Genomic DNA, 12,228 nt, shown 5'->3' on the forward strand with positions numbered 1-12,228 from the left:
AGTTTTTTTCTTCCCGAATTAGGCAGTCTAATTTTATCTTCACACAATGCTGGTACTGAGTTGTTCAGTGTAGGAAGACATGCTGTGGCTCTGTGTGCGTGGATTCTGGCAATGACCATTACACATTGAATTAGCTGTTTTTGAGACCAAAGGGAGCCAATGGACTTGGGCAGAGATGGTATTGTTTATTCAGATCCTGTAGCCCGCCAAGGGGGCTATGCATTATTGAACACCTGGGCCATGTGCTGCATGCATCTGACTGGTGACGGGGTTTGAGAAAAACCCTTTTAGTGGAGTTGAATCATCACACAGACATTTGACTCAAAAAGCGTACTAGCGTGGGTGGACATAAAACACTGCACTGATTGTACATTATAGTGCCACACAAGTCCTATCAGTTGTTTGAGATGTATCATGACCATTGGCTTAGGCAATTGGTGCCCTGCCCAGTCTGAAAACCTCTAGATACTTCTTGAGGGTCTCTCGTAGATGGTAGAACAGCCACAGTATAAAGTAATGAGATGATCCAGTTTGTAGTGTGCACTTTTATGGTGGTCAGACTGGCCATGACCAGTACTTGGTTAGAATATAATGCTTCCATGTTGTCTGGATAATATCCGTAAGCCTACTTTTCAGTCAGCTATTACATTTTCAGTGATTGTTGAAGATTCCATTTGACCACTTGACATATTATGTAACACTTGCCATTGCCAGCATTGATGGCTCTCTCTCTGAGTGTGATGAGTGTGTTGCTAATGCAGATGGAGCTGGAGTTAAAGAGTGAGTCGGCAGAATGGCGGACTGTGAGAAGGCATGTCCTCCCTCACCAGAGGGGAGGTATTGGAGTCGGTAGAATGGCGGGCTGTGAGAAGGCATGTCCTCCCTCACCAGAGGGGAGGTATTGGAGTCGGCAGAATGGCGGGCTGTGAGAAGGCATGTCCTCCCTCACCAGAGGGGAGGTATTGGAGTCGGCAGAATGGCGGGCTGTGAGAAGGCATGTCCTCCCTCACCAGAGGGGAGGTATTGGAGTCGGCAGAATGGCGGGCTGTGAGAAGGCATGTCCTCCCTCACCAGAGCGGAGGTATTGGAGTCGGCAGAATGGCGGGCTGTGAGAAGGCATGTCCTCCCTCACCAGAGGGGAGGTATTGGAGTCGGCAGAAGAATGGCGGGCTGTGAGAAGGCATGTCCTCCCTCACTAGAGGGGAGGTATTGGAGTCGGCAGAGTGGCGGACTGTGAGAAGGCATGTCCTCCCTCACTAGAGGGGAGGTATTGGAGTCGGCAGAATGGCGGACTGTGAGAAGGCATGTCCTCCCTCACTAGAGGGGAGGTATTGGAGTCGGCAGAATGGCGGACTGTGAGAAGGCATGTCCTCCCTCACTAGAGGGGAGGTATTGGAGTCGGCAGAATGGCGGACTGTGAGAAGGCATGTCCTCCCTCACTAGAGGGGAGGTATTGGAGTCGGCAGAATGGCGGGTTGTGAGAAGGCATGTCCCCCCTCACTAGAGGGTGCTGTATTGGCGCCCCCTCTTTCTGTCTCTCCCTCTCTCTGTGTGTGTGGAGTGTATATTTGTGTGTCGAGGTCGTGTAGGCGAATGGAGATAATGTGGTGACAGTGTGGGCTGATGGCTGTAATGACTATGGTGTAGCAGCATGGAGGCGCATTGACTGCCTTCCCTCTGCCCTCCCAAAGCCCATGTGTAGGAGCAGGATGAGTGTGCCATGGTGAACACTAACCCACTATTTCCATGGGGACTATTAGATTCATCATCCTCCACCTCCCTTATGAAAATTGATACCTCTTTGGTCAACTCTCAAGTGGCCTGTACATTTTTTTTTCATGGAACAAAGAATCACGTATGTGCCTTACTAGTACTCAGATCTTGATTACATTTTTAAGATTTTATTATAAAATACATACCTTGAGAAAATCTCAAACTCAAATTATTCTGTTAATGCAAATAGTTAAATTATAATTATTTGTTTGTTACATTAGTACATTCTAAATCCAACATGCTGGTAGTTCTAGATAAGCAGGGTTTACAATGGCATCAATAGCCTTTCTCTGGAAATTGTGTTTTGCTCCTATTTGCTGGATGTCTTTGGAATGATATCATTTGATCTACCTTATGCTGCTTTCCTGCTCGTTCACTAGCCTTGATGTCTTGATGCCATTAAAGGCATGCCAGGCTAGTTTTAAGGTGATGTTCATGAAGGATAATATAATTCTGCAGCTGGCTAATGCTTCTCAACAGCATTATTTAGGTAAGTGGGAATTGGAGATGAGTGGACATCTGTATGGGTGGAATGATGTATGGACTGATTCAAGCTGTATGACAGCAAAGGCGCTTATCTCAATAATTAGCATTTCCCATCTATGTATACAAACGTCGTCATTGATCCGTGTGACTTCAATCACAAGGGTCTGTCTGAGTGAATTGTATTTAGGTCCTGATTTATAATCAGGTTTAGATCTTGTCTCATACAATGTAGATTTATGATATTTATGGACAGCTGTCATACAACAACACTTTGGTAATCGACCATCGGCATTAAGTGAACACGTTTTTTTGTCCATACTTTTAAAGTCCAAATATTTAGTAATATTTTATTCTTCCCATCAGGAGCAATTAGCCTATCTTCCGCGTACTATGGTATTTTTATGATTTATCATACTTAATTTGACAGCAGCAGCCCTCTCCATGGATCCAGGTCCCCATTATTAGTCAGTAAAGCTGTTAAATTAAACAGCAACCTTTCCCCTCCCCTTTATTGTTCCAGTGGCATTAATGAACCGTTGTCAAATCTTCCATATGCCCCATGAATTCAAACAATGATATGACAGCATACAGGGGAGGTGAACTTTGAACCCTGACCCTGTGCCCACATCCTGAACCTCCCCAAGGATCCTCTCTAGGAGAGGAATTAAAAAGTAATGCTTTTTAGGACTCATTGCATCCACCTCCAGCTGCCAAGGCCTCTGTGATAATGATAGCCCTTTCTTCACGATTCTCCCAGAGAGAGCCCCCCCCCCCTTCTTTTTGAGGATCAATTGGATCATCACAGACATCTTTTTCACTGGCTGTGAAGATTTTATTTGCTTTGTTGTTGACAAGATTAGCTGGTAGGCATGTCAAATGTGGAAGTTGCCAATAAAACATGTTTAATTTGTTTTTCAGGCAATTTGCTGATGGTCGCCGATACGTTCTAGATACATTTTCAAATGTGGATATTGAAAAAGCATTAATTTCTGTTATGTTAATATTTCCTTGTCTCTGTACCTTCAGAGGAAGGTGACATGGAAAAATATTGATTTATGGATGAGTTCTTTGTACAGGTAAGCCCCAGATTTCTGTCTTAGTGTGTGTGCATGCTATGTGAGCGACGAGTGCTCTCTGTATGTACACCCTTGAGATGAACGCAAAGTCTGCACAGGCACTGCACAACTAAATCAGAATTTCAGAGGTCCAATAAATTATTCAAAACATTGTTCATATCAACCTTTTCATATCTCTGCGGAAATCCTTTTCTTTTAGCTAAGAGCTCCCATTAACTTCATATCTGTAAAGTTACTAACAGGTTGGAGGTTAGATAACAAAGTGTTGAAGCAATGTTTGGCTTGCCTTCCCCTCCCACCTTCCCCTCCCACTCTTTCACCCAGTTTTAATCCTAACCTAGACAGTTGACGACTGTGGGCCAGATCTGGTTGTTTGGTGGCACATGTATGGCTCCGTGTCGGCACAGCAACTTGTGTCATATGGGCAAGCTCTGACTTGAGGTATGTGGCCCTATTATAAGTTCCCGTAGTTGCCTGGCCATTTTTGGTATGGAATGTGAGCCTCATGCATCCACCTTGCTGGGCAGGTCTGGCTTTTTCATGGTGAACATCTGGCATCTAGAATCCTGTCATGGAGTTGACCCACTAGCTACTCTTAAGCTGACAGTCCCCAAAATCGGCACTAGAATTGCTTTTTTTTTAAATGAATGTTTACATTACTTATTTTCCCTATGTTTTATAAGTCAGAAGATAGCCATCCATACCTTTCTAGGACGATGTCCTCTGTCGAATAAATGTTTATTGTTTATTCGCAACATTACAAAGGGGCGGGCGCTCCTTAGAAAAACATTTATCCTGCTTGACTGCTTCACAGCACAGACATGGCAAAGCAATCGCTGACTTTGTCTCGAACAGGCAGATCTCAATACATAACTTTCATAGCTCCACGATAAATAATGCAACGTAGACACTTCCTTATTAAACCTAAAATAAGTACATTTGTGTGGAAGTCAAACATTTGTTTTACGTTGGTGGCAGACACATTGCATATGCTCAGAACGGCAAAGTAGCCCTTCTCTCCTTGTCTAAATGAGGGACACACACTGTTTAAATGGCCCAAATGTTCATTTAGATGTTAACAAATGTAACAGATTTTGACACTCCCTAATGTCATGATATGTTTGGTATAAAGAAGGTTCAATATTTTGGGTATATATTTCTAAAACAGATAACTACAGTGCCTTGCGAAAGTATTTGGCCCCCTTGAACTTTGCGACCTTTTGCCACATTTCAGGCTTCAAACAAAGATATAAAACTGTATTTTTTGTGAAGAATCAACAACAAGTGGGACACAATCATGAAGTGGAATGACATTTATTGGATATTTCAAACTTTTAACAAATCAAAAACTGAAGAATTGGGCGTGCAAAATTATTCAGCCCCCTTAAGTTAATACTTTGTAGCGCCACCTTTTGCTGCGATTACAGCTGTAAGTCGCTTGGGGTATGTCTATCAGTTTTGCACATTGCTCAGAGCTCAGTGAGGTTGGATGGAGAGCATTTGTGAACAGGAGTTTTCAGTTCTTTCCACAGATTCTCGATTGGATTCAGGTCTGGACTTTGACTTGGCCATTCTAACACCTGGATATGTTTATTTTTGAACCATTCCATTGTAGATTTTGCTTTATGTTTTGGATCATTGTCTTGTTGGAAGACTTTCCAAGTGCAGGAAAACAGAGTTCAATATAGTGCTCTTTTAATGCACACACGGTGAACCACGGCCACCCCACTAAACACTGGGTGCTCAAAACAAAATGTCCCAGACACAGGGAACGAAAACAGTCCAGCGCTATACACGAACATAAACCAACACGTTATTCTGTATCAAACACCATGGTTACAATAATCAGTCCCGCACAAAGAAACGGGCGGGCTGGCTGACTAATAAAGCACAACTAATTACAACAAACTCAAAACAGGTGTAATCAATAAACACATAAGGAGGGGGAGAAAAAGAATCAGTGGCAGCTAGTAGGCCGGCGACGATGACCGCCGAGCGCCACCCGAATGGGAGCCACCTTTGGTCGGAGTCGTGACAGTACCCCCCCTGATGCGCTGCTCCCGCAGCGCGCCGACACTGGCCTCAAGGTTGACCCGGAGGACGAGGCGCAGGGCGATCCGGATGGGGGCGATGGAAATCACTCAACATTGACGGTACCCCCACCGGTACCCAGCACCTTTCCTCGGGACCGTACCCCTCCCAGTCCACGAGGTACTGCAGGCCCCTCACCCGGCGTCTCAAGTCCAGAATGGCCCGTATCGTGTACGCCGGGGACCCCTCAATGTCCAGAGGGGGAGGAGAGACCTCCGGCACCTCACCGTCCTGCAGGGGACCAGCTACCACCGGCCTGAAGAGAGACACATGAAACGAGGGGTTAATACGATAATAGGAAGGGAGTTGTAATCGACACATCGTTTATTCTCCTCAGGACTTTGAAGGGCCCTAGCACAGCACCCACCGCATCAGCGCCTCTTCAACCTCATGAGGCTAAAGAAATTCGGCTTGTCCTTAAAACACACAAACTTCTACATATTCACAATCGAGAGCATCCTGTCGGGCTGTATCACCGCCTGGTACGGCAACTGCTTCGCTCACAACCGTAAGGCTCTCCAGAGGGTAGTGAGGTCTGCACAACGCATCACCGGGGGCAAACTACCTGCCCTCCAGGACATCTACACCACCCGATGTCACAGGAAGGCCATAAAGATCATCAAGGACAACAACCACCCGAGCCACTGCCTGTTCACCCCGCTATCATCCAGAAGGCGAGGTCAGTACAGGTGCATCAAAGCTGGGACCGAGAGACTGAAAAACAGCTTCTATCTCAAGGCCATCAGACTGTTAAACAGCAACCACTAACATTGAGTGGCTGCTGCCAACACACTGACTCAACTCCAGCCACATTAATAATGGGAATTGATCGGAAATGTAAAATATATCACGAGCCACTTTAAACAATGCTACCTAATATAATGTTTACATACCCTACATTATTAATCTCATATGTATACGTAAATACTGTACTCTATATCTACTGCATCTTTATGTAATACATGTATCACTAGCCACTTTAACTATGCCACTTTGTTTACATACTCATCTCATATGTTTATACTGTACTCGATACCATCTACTGCATCTTGCCTATGCCGTTCTGTACCATCACTCATTCATATATATTTATGTGCATATTCTTTATCCCTTTACACTTGTGTATAAGGTAGTAGTTTTGGAATTGTTAGGTTAGATTACTCGTTGGTTATTACTGCATTGTCGGAACTAGTCCCAGGGTCCTTAGCTTAGTAATGAGCTTTGAGGGCACTATGGTGTTGAACACTGAGCTGTAGTCAATGAACAGCATTCTCAACTAGGTGTTCCTTTTGTCCAGATGAGAAAGGGCAGTGTGGAGTGCAATAGAGATTGCATTGTCTGTGGATCTGTTTGGGCAGTATGCCTGGCACCTACTACCATACCCTGTTCAAAGGCACTTAATCTTTTGTCTTGCCCATTCACCCTCTGAATGGCACAAATACACAATCCATGTCTGGAGGCTTAAAAATCCTTCTTTAACCAGTGTCCTCTTCATCTACACTGATTGAAGTGGATTTAACAGGTGACATCAATAAGGGATCCTAGCTTTCAGCTGGATTCACCTGGTCAGTCAAATAGCAGTATTTTGTACACTCGGTGTATGACAATTAATATTGGGCTTCTAAGCAGCATACAGAAGTGGCTGTACACACAGGCCATGTCTGATAAAAAGCTTGATTTTTAGCTTCACCGTTTAAAATTAGGCAATTGGCATCTAACGTGCTAACAGATGTTTGGCTCCCCAAATCCGAGTGAAGATATAACACATTTGTACCCACAGCTACATGATACATTTTCAAACAAATCATATGAAGTATAGATTTCATGATTTTATTTATTTATTTATTTTAATCTTTCTGTGTCCTACATCATTTCCTGGTCTGATTGTGGAAGGCCTCCTTAAGGTGTTTGTGTATTCTAGGACTCGGACCAACTCATTTTGAATGAACATATATTTTGTATTCTCATTGCTTATGAAGTGGTGAGGGGTGTCATATGGGGGCTTGTTGTATATAGTCTCCCTCTCTGCTCTACCAGGTGGAGGAGATCCGAAGCTTTATCGAGGAGCTCTCAGCGAAGGTGAAGGAGGTAAAGAGACAACACCGAGCCATCTTGGCCTCCCCGAATCCTGACAAAAGTAAGTTACTCTTCTCCTCTACTCTTTCTCCCTGGATGAAAGGATAAGAGGGAGAACAAGGGAGAGGGTGGGTGGTAACCTCCGCAGGTCATGAAATTAGTTGGTAGGGTGTCAACCCACTCTGCCCGGAGTGGGTGAAAATGCACTTTGACTATGAAATGTCACTTCCTTATGTTATAAAATACATTTAACCAAGACATATGATTATTCATATTCAGAATCGTTTAGTGGGGTCTCTCAAACATATCATTACAGTATATCCGAAAAGTCGGATTTAGTTTCCTAATACATCTGATAATAAGCACCAGACTCTGACATAGCGGTCCAGGTTTCTCGTAACAACTGTTGAGGATTTTACATTTTGTAGTCGTCTTTAAAGTTGTTTCCGCGGGTCACAAAAAGCTAAACACGAGTTGAATTAAATGTAAGTCTTTGAAAATAAAAAGCTTGGTATACTCTCAGTGCTCCATTGACTGTACACAGAGATATGCTTGTTTTTGTGATAAATCTTCGAAAAATAACAGGAATTTTGAATTAATGTGAAAAGTGTATACTAAAATATGAAAATACTATGTCACGTCTCAAAATCAATATCTATCTTACTTCTATATTGTTTTATGTCCTGCGGATTCCAGAAGAAAGATGGTGACTAACAGGAAAATGTGCCTGTCAGGTAGCCATTAGCCTTAATTCCTGCACAGAATACAGGCATTGACCCAGCCTAGATAACGCAATGCAATTTTCCAGATTCTTGATTTAGTAACGCTAATTATGGCCATCTTACAAGGGTAAAAACTCACTTTTGAACAGATTATGATAGAGACTTGGGCTCCTGAGTGGCACAGCGGTCTAAGGCATTGCATTTCAGTGCAAGAGGCGTCACTATAGTATCTGGTTCAAATCTAGGCTGTATCACGTGCAGCTGTGATTGGGAGTCCCATAGGGTGGCTCACAATAGGCCCAGCGTTGTCCGGGTTAGGCCGGAGTAGGCCGTCATTGTAAATAAGAATTTGTTCTTAACTGACTTGCCTAGGTAAATAAAGGTTGTTACATTTTTTTTGTGGTTTGGACAATTTGTTCTCTTGACAGATTATCTACACAATTAACATGTTTATTATATAATTTTACCCATTGGTCAAAGATGGTTTTGATTGGACACCATAGAGTTGGGAGAAACTTTTGTGAACGGTTATCACCCCTATCTGCCTCCGACACACACAAACAGTCAGAGGTAGTGCAGACCACCTCTGAACCTCCCTTTCTCATTACAGCCTCATCATAAATATTCACACCCCTACAGTTTTTTTAAATCAGTGATAGCAGCACAGGCAGTGTGTGAAAAGGAGATGAGACTCTGGAACAATAGTTCTTCCAACCTCAAACTCTGTTCAGGAATTGGATAATTTACTTGTTGAATTGAAGTGGAGAGTTGCCCATTATGTGAATGGAGTTGAAATGCATCGACTCCAGCAGTGGCATGATTACTTGGGTGTTGTTGGTGTGGAGTGGTGTCTTGCTGGTGTGGAGTGGTGTCTTGCTGGTGTGGAGTGGTGTCTTGCTGGTGTGGAGTGGTGTCTTGCTGGTGTGGAGTGGTGTCTTGCTGGTGTGGAGTGGTGTCTTGCTGGTGTGGAGTGGTGTCTTGCTGGTGTGGAGTGGTGTCTTGCTGGTGTGGAGTGGTGTCTTGCTGGTGTGGAGTGGTGTCTTGCTGGTGTGGTGTGGCTGGTGTGGTGTCTTGCTGGTGTGGAGTGGTGTCTTGCTGGTGTGGAGTGGTGTCTTGCTGGTGTGGAGTGGTGTCTTGCTGGTGTGGAGTGGTGTCTTGCTGGTGTGGAGTGGTGTCTTGCTGGTGTGGAGTGGTGTCTTGCTGGTGTGGAGTGGTGTCTTGCTGGTGTGGAGTGGTGTCTTGCTGGTGTGGAGTGGTGTCTTGCTCACGCTATTTATGGATGGACTCGCTCCCTGTAAAGATGTGTGGTGTGGGACCCTCATCTCATCCTTGTTCACTGAAAAATACAGTCTATGACCCCAAGGGTGGGATTGAATTCACACCATATTACATTTACATTACATTTAAGTAATTTAGCAGACGCTCTTATCCAGAGCGACTTACAAATTGGTGAATTCACCTTCTGACATCCAGTGGAACAGCCACTTTACAATAGTGCATCTAAATCATTAAGGGGGGGTGGTGAGAAGGATTACTTACCATACTTACTTTCAGTGTGCCACAACTACATTTGAAGTAGTGTTTAAATACCCTTTAAATATAATTTAAGTAATTTAAATTGCATTGCAGAAAATAGATGTCATTTGATAAGGCTGATAAGTCTTAATGACTATCAAATACATGTTTTTGGTTTTATACATATGTTATCGCAGGTGCAGTGAAATGCTTTTGTTTCTAGCTCAAACTGTGCATTAATACCTAACAATGCATGCAAATCCCAAAATCTAATAGAAAGGAATTAAGAAAAATATAAATATAAGAACGAGCAATGTCATAGTCCATAATATAAATATATATTTATATGATGGTGTGTATAGACATTATGGACAATATATTAATATAAAAGGTGTGTACTGCAGTAGTTATAGGATGAGCCTTGACTAGAATATAGTATATACATATGAAGTGTATAAAACAGTACGCAAACATTATTAAATTGACCAGTGTTCAATGATTATGTACATAGGGCAGCAGTCACTAAGATGCAGGGATTTTGTTCAACCTATTTTCAAGAAGATCGAATGCAGTCCGCAGGGCAAAATGAGTTTGACATCCTGCCCTAATCGAAAGGGCAGTTTGTACAAGCCTAGCGCTACACAGAGAGAGAAGCATGGGACATGTTATTTGATGATAGGTTGGAAGAAATCTTGCCTAAATCATCATATTGTCTCAACATGTCATCTGGGTGTACAGTATCAATCAAAAGTTTGGACATGCCTGCTCATTTGAGTTTATTTTGACTAGTGAAGACATGAAAACTATGAAATAACACATGTAATCATGTAGTAACGAAAAAGTGTTAAACAAATCAAAATCAATGTTATGTGATTCTTCAAAGTAGCCACCCTTTGCCTTGATGACAACTTTGCATACTCTTTGCATTCTCTCAACCAGCTTCATGAGGTAGTCATGCATTTCAATTAACAGGTGTGTCTTGTTAAGTTATTCTTTCCTTAATGCGTTTGAGACAATCAGTTATGTTGTGACAAGGTATGGGGGGTATACAGAGGATAGCCCTATTTGGTAAAATACCAAGTACATATTATAGTAAGGACCGCTCAAATAAGCAAAGAGAAACAACAGTCCATCATTACTTTACGACATGAAGGTCAGTCAATCCTGAAAATGTCAAGAACATAACGTTTCTTCAAGTGCAGTTGCAAAAACCATCAAACGCTATGATGAAACTGGCTCTCATGAGGACCACCACAGGAAAGGAAGACCCAGAGTTACCTCTGCTGCAGAGGATAAGTTCATTAGTTACCAGTCTCAGAAATTGCAGCCCAAATAAATGCTTCAGAGTTCAAGTAACAGACACATCTCAACATCAACTGTTCAGAGGAGACTGTGTGAATCTGGCCGTGTCTTTGTGAGACTCAGAGTAGGTGAATGGATGATCTCCGCATGTGGTTCTCACCGTGAAGCATGGATGTGGGTTTGCTTTTCTGGTGACACTGTCTGATTTATTTAGAATTCAAGTCACACTTAACCAGCATGGCTACCACGCCATTCTGCAGTGATACGCCATCCCATCTGGTTTGGGCTTAATCCCACTTTCATTTGTTTTTCAACAGGACAATGACCCAACCCACCTCCAGGCTGTGTAAGGGCTATTTGACCAAGGAGGGTGATGAGTGCTGTATCATATGACCTGGCCTCCACAATCACCCTACCTCAACCCAATTGAAATGGTTTGGGATGAGTTGGACTACAGAGTGAAGGAAAAGCAGCCAACAAGTGCTCAGCATATGTGAGAACTCATTCAAGACTGTTGGAAAAGCATTCCTCATGAAGCTGGTTGAGAGGATGCCTAGAGCGTGCATGGCTGTCATCAAGGCAAAGGGTGGCTACTTTGAAGAATCTCAAATATATTATGCTTTGTTTAACACTTATTTTGGTTATAACATGCTTCCATAGGTGTTATTTCATAGTTTATGTCTTCTTTAATTCTACGAGGTCGAAAATTGTAAAAATTAAGAAAAACCCTTGAATGACGAGGTGTGTCCAAACTTTTGACTGGTACTGTGTCTAAGCCTCAACACGTCTATGTGCTCTGAGGTCCCTGTCATAGCAGGAGAAGAATCCTGCATCTTTATTGCAGGTTAGAGAAGACCATTGTCAGTAACATTTCAATGGGGGCATTGACACACACAACTTCATCATAGTCGGTGACAGATGAACTTGACCTCCGTGTTTTAGCGGGGTCACACACTCAAGCTACCCTCATTTTCAGGGCCACGGCAGGCAGAAATTAGTTGTCTGTGTCGGGGCTAAAATGAGATGGCAACCACATTTTGATCAGATGCGTGATTAACAAGAAGAGCCAGGGTTAGGGTTGATGTTCCGTATTCCTACCATCCATTTTACACACACACACACACACACATATGCACACTCCCAAAAATGGCAATTATATACAAACACATATGCACGCACTGACACCC

At 43.1% G+C, this 12,228-nt stretch overlaps 1 pseudogene; it reads left to right on the plus strand.

Annotated features, from left to right (window-relative positions):
* The first annotated feature begins 3,296 nt into the window (after positions 1–3,296).
* The window catches only part of LOC135549209 (syntaxin-1A-like), a 28,738-nt pseudogene continuing 19,806 nt past the window's right edge, over positions 3,297–12,228 (plus strand).

Source organism: Oncorhynchus masou, chromosome 12, assembly GCF_036934945.1.
Source record: "Oncorhynchus masou masou isolate Uvic2021 chromosome 12, UVic_Omas_1.1, whole genome shotgun sequence".
NCBI lineage: Eukaryota > Metazoa > Chordata > Actinopteri > Salmoniformes > Salmonidae > Oncorhynchus > Oncorhynchus masou.